Here is a 10,268-nt window from a genome sequence, read left to right as displayed (position 1 = left end):
ATCTGACAATGTTTGTAAACATTTTTGGTTCTTACAACTGGGGGATGCTACTGGCACCTAGTGAGTAGAGGCCAGGGATGCTGCCTCAACACATGTTAGCAGGTCTGCTGTTAAAGGAATAAAAAAAATGCTTGGCATTATATTACAAAATATTTGATTTATGTATCTACCTGACACTTTCTCACAATGCAAGTGTCATTCACAAAGTTTTAAAATCTCTATTGGAACAGAAAATTAAGGGGGGGATGTGTTTATATTACTGATAAGACATCTGGTACATGATTCTGTGACTCCAATCATTTTGGGTTGGATCTGGAATGTCCCCCCAAAGGCTTATATGATGAAGTCTTGGTCCCCAGTACAGGAGTGTTCAGAGGTGGGGATTTGGGGAAGTGAGTGGATCATGAGGGCTCTGACTTCATCAATGGATTAATCAATTGATGGTTTATAATTGGACTCTTTGGAAGTGATGGAAACCGTAGGAGTCCAATTGGAGGGGTGGAGGGAGCCAGTCGCTGGGGACTGGCTCTGGAAGAGTATATCTTGTTCCATTGTTCTGGAGATATACACACACACACACACACACACACACACACACACACCCCGTAGGTAGTTGTATCACTCACAGAATTATTTCTGACTTTTTTTTCTCTAATCCACATGCCTCTTTGTATTTTCACATCTGAAGAAATAAACAATGCACCCTGATTTCTGGGAAGGTCATATGAATACATACATATTTCTGAAACCCTAGAGAATAATATTATATAATACACTGTATATTTTAATAATATGTCTCTAGTTAAAGAAAGTCAGAATCATTGATTGGAAATAAGCTAAATGTAAACTCTTAAGCAATTTGTGTACATTTTTGGCTTAAGTAATAAATATAAGCAACAGATAGCTAGTGAAGACAACTTATATAAGGAAAGACTGGAAAGGGAAAATCAGGAAAATTTCTGATGTCAGCTAGGTGACCAAACTATTTAAATTTGTCTGGGTCTCAATTTCCACATCTACAAAAAAGAGGGACACATTAATGATCAGTATATTTTTTTGATCAATTGCAAAATCCCATGACCCTAAATCAGAGTATTGAATTAGTAGATTTTAAAATAGCCACATTATGCTTCCTGGCAAAAAATGTTACCCTTGAGCGTAGCTCTGTTGGAGCTGGCTGCCACCCCTCCACAACCTAAGCCTGTATCCCCAGGAGCACTTTCTGAAGGTGAGTTCCAAATTAAACTCCACTATTTGTAGTGTTTTAGGACCAAAAAACATAATGACAACATACTGGAAGAGGTTACGATTTAAAAGTTATTTTATGACTTTAAGCTTCTATTTAAAGGATGCTACTGGCCATTATGAGGAATCCAAAGAGAGTTGGATTCAAGCCACTTGAATCAATTTGAGCTATGATTTGGAAATTATCATTTATAGTCCCTAATTTGTTAAACCCAGAATGCAAATACAAGTTTTGAAGAAAACACAATTTTTATGAAATTTACTTTCTTACCAGCAGATGTCAGTATGACCTAAATAACTACCATTTTAATCAGTTTTTAAATACCTACCAGTAAACTGAGTAAAAACAGTCTTAAAATAACAAAGTTTAAAACTTGTCAATGTTTTTTATTAAGAGTATCTTAAGTGGAGCTATAGAAACATCAATCTTTCAAATGTTATTTAGTTTAAATGAGTCCTGGCTCAGGGAAATCACATTACATAAACTATAATACATGTTATCATTATAAATTATGTGATAGTAGCCTTTCTTGGTGACATATAAAAGATATGAACTTAATTAAATACATAATTATAACATGTACTAAAGTATAGAGTAACATTATTTGTAAATCTCACACATCATAGACACTACAACCAAAAGAAACTCATTTAGGACCAAGTGTGGGGCCGCACACCTGTAACCCCAGTGGCCCTGGAGGCTGAGGCAGGAGGATCGTGAATTCAATGCCAGCCTCAGCAACTTAAAGAGGACCTAAGCAACTCAGTGAGACCCTATCTCTAAATAAAATGTAAAAATGGTCTGCAGATGTAGCTTAGAGGTTAAATGCCCTGGCATCAATACCTGGTCCAAAAAAAAAAAAAAAAAAAAAACTCATTTATCTCTGGGTGACATATATAATGCTGGGCAAAACACATTAATTCCTAATGAAAACTAAAACATCAATAGTGTACATGAGGGGGATAGTAGAGGATAGGAAAGGCAGCAGAATACAACAGACACTAGTATGGCAATATGTAAATCAATGGATGTGTAACTGATGTGATTCTGCAATCTGTATACGGGGTAAAAATGGGAGTTCATAACCCACTTGAATCAAAGTGTGAAATATGATATATCAAGAACTATGTAATGTTTTGAACAACCAACAATAAAAAATTTTTAAAAATAAAATAAAAAATAGTGTACATGATTTGTTTTCTAGAAAGTAGCTTTTTGCTGTTAGCAGAGTTTTAAATCTAATGTCAAGACCAGCACTTATTACATGCCGAACACTTACTTTCCATCATCCCCTTTAGTCTTTGCTGCAACCCTGCACCGTAGGTAGTTGTATCACTCACAGTTTGAAGATACAATAACTGATGTTCATAGATGTAAAGTGTTTATCCAATAAAAGGCTACACAGCAAGCCAAAATGATAGACTACTGATTCCAACACTCTACTCTGCTTTTCATATAATACTCCATTTCTTTGAAATTGCCCTTTCATGACTCTGCATTGAGGAGACTTCTCCTTGCTTATTTTTCACCCTTGGAGTTAAGCCACATTTTATGCCAAGTATTTCTGCAGCAACGATATGGAACACAGCTAAAAGTAGATACAAATAAGGATAAAACAGAGGAAAATCTGTAAGATCATTTTTAATAGCAAAGATGATACTTTCTTATAAAGTAAAAAGTGCATTTATTATATAATAGCAATCCCATGCCTAGATATTTATCCAGGAAATATAAAAAAATACATATTCTCACAAAAACTTGTACATGAATGTTTATCAAAACTTTATTCATAATCAGCAAAAGCTGAAAATATGAAGGACATCAGCAAGATAGAACAGGACTGCCTATCATTCATCCTTCCTACAAAAAGGGACCACAACAAAGAGTAAATGACAATATTCCAGCTGGAGTGACTGAGGAAGTACACTGGAGAGTAGCAGGAAGTGGGATAGTCCCTGTGAAGTGTGAAAACCCAAGATAGCACCACAGAAAGGAGAGAGGCACCCTGCCTATGCCCTACTCAGATTGATTCAAAGTCAAGACAGACTTGTTCTTACAGCGACCTCAATAGTCACTTGAGTCAATTTGAGCTATGATTTGGAAATTATCATTTATAGCCTCTGCAGACAACTTTACAGGAGACTCCTGCTGTCTTCACAACCCTCAAATATGTTTAGAGTTGCCCAGAGTTCATGTGGCTCTATTACCACAGAGTAGAGCTCACATTGTACATCCCTAACCCTGAGCTCTAATGGCTAGGCACCATCTTAAAACTGAACCTACTGCTAGAAAGCGTCCTGCCCTGGGAGCTAGTGCCACAACATGTCTCCACTCTTGAGATTCCACCATCATTGCTCACCAAGAGTACAACACCCTGAATGCCAAACCCATGAAGGGCCCCTTTCCCACAGGAAACAGGCACTCAGACTGAGAGAAAGCTAAAATACAACTGATGGCTCAAGTGTACCTGTTCCTAGACTGACAGCCAACCAGGCAGCAACCCTGTCTCCTGCCTCAAGAACCCACTGCACAGTCAGCTGGGCTCCTGCAACTGGCCTGACAGGCAGCCAGGTGGTACTTTGCCCCCACCTCCATCAGCATGAGCCCACCACATGGCTAATTGGGCCATTGGTTGATGCTCCCTTATCCTGGTCCAAAAGCCAGCCTGGCAGTGGTCTTGCCCCACCAGTGAACACATAGCACAACTGGATGCCTAACACCACCACTCCCCCAACCACACACACACAGCCTGAAACTGGCCCAATAGTCAGCTAGGTGGCACCTTTGCTCCCAGAAAAACCACACCACAGTCACAGATACAGCCTAGGCTATTGACAAAACCAACTGTTGAGGATTACACCTGAAGAAACTGCACAGAGACCACTCTACTGAAATACTCAGAACCAAAGCTAACACACCACATCTAAGTGACACTCTATCAACCATATACAGCAAAATGGCTCTCCCTACCAAACAAACAAACAAAAAACCCCAGAAAATTTGAAAAGGCCACTGAAGTACTAGATGCATAGATAGCAATGCAGGAGCACAAGAAAGATTTAGGGGAAACAAATAAACAAACAAGATTCCTAAGGGAACACAATAGTTCTGTAATCACAGATCCAACAAAGAAAAGGAACTTTACAAAATGCTTGAAAATAAGTATAAAAATAATGATCTTGTATCTTATCAGCAAGACACAAGAGAATACAAACAGATAATTCAATGAAATCAGGAAAACAATTCATGATCTGAATGAGAAATTAATGAAGATATAGGCATCATAAACAAGAATCCCACAGAAATCTTGCAGCTGAAGAATTCAATAAATGACATAAAAATATAACTGAGAGCCACAACTATTTTAAACATAAAAAAGAATTTCTAATATTGAACATATATCTTTTTAATTAACCCAGAGAGTTTAAAAAAACAATGAATAATAACGAAGACTGGCTATGAGATCTATGAGACAGCAGTAAGCATACAGATATCTGCATTATGGAAGTTTTAGAGGGAACAAAGAGAAAGAAGGGCAGAGAAAGCACACTTAGCAAAATAATAGCTCAAAACTTCCCAAACTGTGGGAGATATATAGACCTCAAAATCAATGAACCAAAAATTCCAATTAGATTCAACCCAAAGAGGCCCTCTCAAAAACATATTGTAATAAAAAGCTGTCAAAAGTCAAAGATTAAGTAGACTTTAAAAAGCATCAAGAGAAAAACAACAAGTAACATATAAGGGAATACTCATTAGATTAAGAGCAGATTTCTCAGCAGTAACTCTTTAGCCCAGAAGAGAATGCAATGCTATATTGAAAGTGCTGAAAGAGGGAAAAAAATGCAAACCAAGAATACTAGAATCAGGAAAGCTATCCTTAAAAAATAAAGAAGATGTAAAGTCTTTCTCTGACAAACAAAAACAGAAAATTCATCCCCACTAGACCAGTTTTACAAGAAAGTCTTTAAAGTAGTCCTATTTCTAGAAGTGATAGGATGATAATTACTATCACAAAAAGATGCAAAAATATAAAACTCCATTGTGGAGTAGATACAAAAATGAGAGGATAAGGAATCAAACCTCCTAACTACAGAAAACTGTCAAAAACACAGTGATTAACACAAGGAGGAAGAAAGGGACAAAAACACATGAACCAAACAAACAACAAAATGACTGGAGTATGTTACCATCAAGAGCCTTGAGTGTAAATGGATTTAATTTCCCAATTAAAAGATGTAGACTAAAAAACAAGACCCAACTATGTGCTTCCTATAAGAAGCTCACCTCACTAGCAAAGACATGCATAGAATAGAAAGTAAAGGGATAGAAAAAGATATCCCATTCAAATAGAAACAAAAGCAAGCAAAAGTAGCTATACTTATAGTGGTTAAAAATATTTTTAAGATTTTTAAGCCAGAAACTACAAAAAGAGATAAGAAGGTCATTATATTATAATAAAAGGATCAATTCAGTTAAAAGATATGACAATAGAAATTAATAGGCCCCCCAACATCAGACCATCCAAATATAGAAAGTAAATATTATTGAATATTAAGGGATAGACTCCAACACAATAAATTTGGGGGTTTTAACACCCACTTTCATCATTAGTTAGATCATCCAGACAGAAAATCAAACAAATTAAATTAAACAATAATATAGACCTAATAGATATTTACAGAACATTCATCCAGCAACTACAGAACACAAGTTTTCATCAGCACATTTCCAAGATAGACCATATGTTAGGCCACAAAATCAGTTTCAATAAATTTTTAAAAATTTAAATCATATTGTGCGTGTTGTCTGACCACAATGTGATAAAATTAGAAGCCAATATAAGAAGAAATAATAAAATTGTATAAATATATGAAAATTAAATAACATGCTCCAAAATAACAATGGGTCAAAGAAGATATTGATAGTATTATTAAAAATGTCTGGAAACAAATAAAAATCAAAACATATCATACCAAAAACCTATCACAGGAGGAACATTTGTAGCTATGAACACCTACATTAAAAAACAGAAAGATTTCAAATGAACAACCTATATACTATTGATAGGAATATAAATTACTAATAGCCATTAAGTAAAACAGTATTTTTTCCTCAAAGAACTAGCAATAAGGCTAACATATGATCCACCTATTGCACTTTTGAATATATATCCAAAGGAAATGAAATCAGTATGTCAAAGAGACATCTGCCTCCTATGATTTTTGCAAAATTATTCTTGGCCAAGAACAGCCAAGATATGTAATAAACCTAAGCATCCATCAACGGATGAACGTCTGTTGTGGTTTGGATAAGTGGTGTCCCCCAAAAGCTCATGTATGAGACAATGCAAGCATGTTCAGAAGTGAAATGATGAGATTGTGAGAATTATAACAGAATCAGTGGACTAATACTCTGATATGATTCAACTGGGTGGTAACGGTAGGCAGGCAAGTGGGGCTGGAGAAGGTAGATCATAGGGGGCATGCCTTTGGGGTACGTATTTTATCTCTGGTGAGCATAGCTGTCTTTCTGATTCCTTGCCATCATGTCCTGAGATGTTTTTCTCTGCTACACTTTTCCACAATGATATTCTGCCTCACCTTGGGCCCAAAGCTATGGAATTGGCCAACCATCAACTGAACCTCTGAAAACATGAGCCAAAATAAACTTTTTCTTCTCTACACTGTTTTTGTCAGGTCTTCTGGTCACAGCAATGAAAAAGCTAGCTAACACAATCAATAAAGAAAATTTGGGATGTATATACAATGAAATATTATTGAGCCATGAAAAACAAATACCTTTATTTGCAGCAACATGGATGGAACTGGAGGACATTATATTAAGTGAAATAGGTGAGGCATGAAATAGGTCAGGATTGAAAAGATAAATGCCACATGTTCTCACTTATATGTGGCAGCTAAAATTTGTCTCTTAATAGAGAGTAGAATAATCATTACCAGAAGCTGGGAAGATGATAAGAAAAGTGGATAGAGAGAGGACAGTTAATGATTCAGGGGTGCAGGTGGATAGGAAGAATGACTTCCGATGTTCTAAAGAACAGTAGGAAAACTATGTTTGACAATGATTAGTTGGTTATTTCCAAATAGCTAGGAGAGAGGATTTTGAATGTTCCCAGGACAAAGAAATGATAAGTGTCTGAGGTGATAGGTCAATTACTCTAAAATGTACATTACATATTGTTTACATGCATTGAAACACCACATTGTACTTCATAAATATGTAATTATTATGTGTGAATTAAAAAGAAATTGTGTGTGTGTGTGCACACGTGCATGCACTCAGATGCACAAAGGAAGGGGGAGTTGAAAATAGCCCAAGTTTTCATCCACTAGTTAAAGGATAAATTTTTATTGTGGTCTATCCATACAGTAGAATACCTCTCACAATGAAAGGGAACACATTTCTGATACTTGCAGCAGCATGGCTAAATCCTAAAAGTATTAAGCAAAACAAAAAAGCACAGGCTTATATGATCTCACGTGCATGACTTTCTGGAAAAAGCAATACCACAGAGTCAGAAAACAGATTAGTAATTATCAGGGCCTGGTGGGAAAGTGTGGATTGACTACAAAAGAGAATGAGAGGATTCCGGGGTAATGTAGAATTTTCTAGATCATGGTTGTGATAGTGGCTATGTTACTATACACATTTATGTGTACTTACAATTGATGGATTTTACTTTATGTACATTTTATATCAATACACCAGACTTTTTTTTCAAAAGTAAAAGACAATGGACATGTAAGTATTTTCATTATCACTAGTAATGAAATTTCTTAAATATTGAGTCAAATAACAAGAAAAGAGAAGTGAACAAACAGCCCGAGTCCTTGCCTAACCTGGGAATGGAGAATAAAAACTAGCAGCCTAGAGCTAGCTGGCCAGCCCACTCATGTGATCTTGTGTGAAGCAGTACTTCTCTCCAAGTCTTAGTTTACCTACTGTTAAGCAAATTGCATTAGATTTTCAAATTCTTTAAATGTCTTAAACTTTTCAAGCTCAAAAAACAAAGCAAGGACCATGTTTACTATTCCAAAGACTTTTCTCCTTGCTGGTTATTAAAGGAAAGTGCAGACCTCACACTTTCCTTCAGTAGGGAAGAAGGGTTAATACTCTTAGTTATTATCACTCACAATGGAGAGGAAAATTATGCTATTTGGCCAGTAGATGTCATGCACTCATTTATGAAAACCTGAAAATTCTCCATATCAAAATATTTTTTAAATGAATGTTTGCCTAATATTTTTACCTGTAGTGATTATTAACATTGTTTCTCAAAAAAAAAAAAAAACCCAACAACAATAATTTAGAGAAAGGAAAATGTCCTAAATATTCAACCTGTTCCTCATTTTTTTCCCTTTAGATCTAATTAAGTACACTAAATCTATCTACCAAGATGGGGAAGAAAATCTCTTTTATTCCAGTATGATTAATGTTTCAAAGATTTTTTTTTTAAATGTAATCATGACTATACAGACATCACTTACCCAATCTTGGGAAACTCATTTCTTTAACGGTATTCTCTTCATTCTCAATGTCTCTGCTGATGAAGCTTCCTCTGATACCTCATATACCATAGAACTTTACACTAAGCAAAACAGTTTCCAGGTTTTCTTGTAACTTTGGTACAAGTTTCTTTTCTCTTTTGATCATAAATTCCTGGGAGGACCACTGCTGCTCACCCAACCACGTAGCATAGTACCTGTGCTCAATGTGTTTGTTGATGGTGTACAAACAAGTGAACTAAAATTTGAATCAATCTTATATCTCAAAATAGGTGGCGTCTCTGTGACCAGGTCAAAGTAAAAAGACCAACGAGTGGTCAGAACAATTGAAAACCACAGAGAGGTGCATCACTATTTTCCCTGGAGAAACACAGGGGACAATTGCGTCTTATAGAGAGACTCTGCAGCATGCAGAGACCAAAAGCGCTAAAGATAACACAATAGATATGGCTTATGTAATAAGCTAGCAGAAAGTCTTAACCTTTTAGTGCCAAAGACATGTGGAGATTTGACATTTGAGGATGCCTATGGACTCCTCAGAATAATGTTTTCAAAAAACATAAAATACTTAACAGTCACAAAGAAAACTAATTACATTCAAATAGAGTTCTCAAAATATTTTAAACAATTTATTTATAAGATCTGGCAGCAGGTTTAAAATAACTACTATAATTTCATGAAAGTGATGAGTGTAAATGATATTTTGAGAATCTGCGACAACTGTAAAATGATATGAAAAAATATTTTTGACAGTCACAGGTACTGTTACTCTTCTGTAATTTTTGCCTAAATTTGAAATGGGTAAAAATGCTACATTTAAATTTCATGAAATTAAAGTTGTATTTTTTTTCTAAATACATAAATTCCTTGATCTCCATTTGTGAACCATCTGAGGAGGTCATCAGATCCAAGGTCAGGAACTCCTGGGCTGAAGGGAAGATAAAAGAGTGGAAAAAAGGGGTTTTGGAGGTTGAAGGACAGAAGAATTTTTCTTCTACCTGCTTTCCCTTTTCCTTCAGAAAGCTCACAGTATTCACTTCCTCAGTGTGTGAGCTTGCATCCCTGTGACCAAAATACCTGACAAGAACAACGTGGAAGGGAAAGTCACTTTAGTTCATGGTTCCAGACCATGGTCTGATAAGTACGTTGCTCTGGGCCAAGGTGAGGCTAAGCATCATGAAGGAATTGTGTGGCAGAGGAATGATGCTCCATGGGCAGCATCCAGGAAACAGAGAGAAGGAAGAGGGGAGAGACCTCAGGGAAATGAACCCTTCCAGGGTACACCCCCAGTGACCCATCTGTAACAACATTGCCACCCAGTCAGTCCATTCAAACTAAGATGGACTGATTAGGCTACAACTCTTACACTCTAATTACTCCTGCATCCACACAGTAGCTTTGGGGGGACACATTCTTACCCCTTTACAGTAGGGATTGTATCCCCATCACCTCATTAAATCATCCTTTCCTTGGCCATCCTGACATCTTGGAAT

Source organism: Marmota marmota, unplaced genomic scaffold (genome assembly GCF_001458135.2).
Source record: "Marmota marmota marmota unplaced genomic scaffold, marMar, whole genome shotgun sequence".
NCBI classification, from domain to species: Eukaryota; Metazoa; Chordata; class Mammalia; order Rodentia; family Sciuridae; genus Marmota; species Marmota marmota.
Note: the sequence above shows the minus strand (reverse complement) of the source record.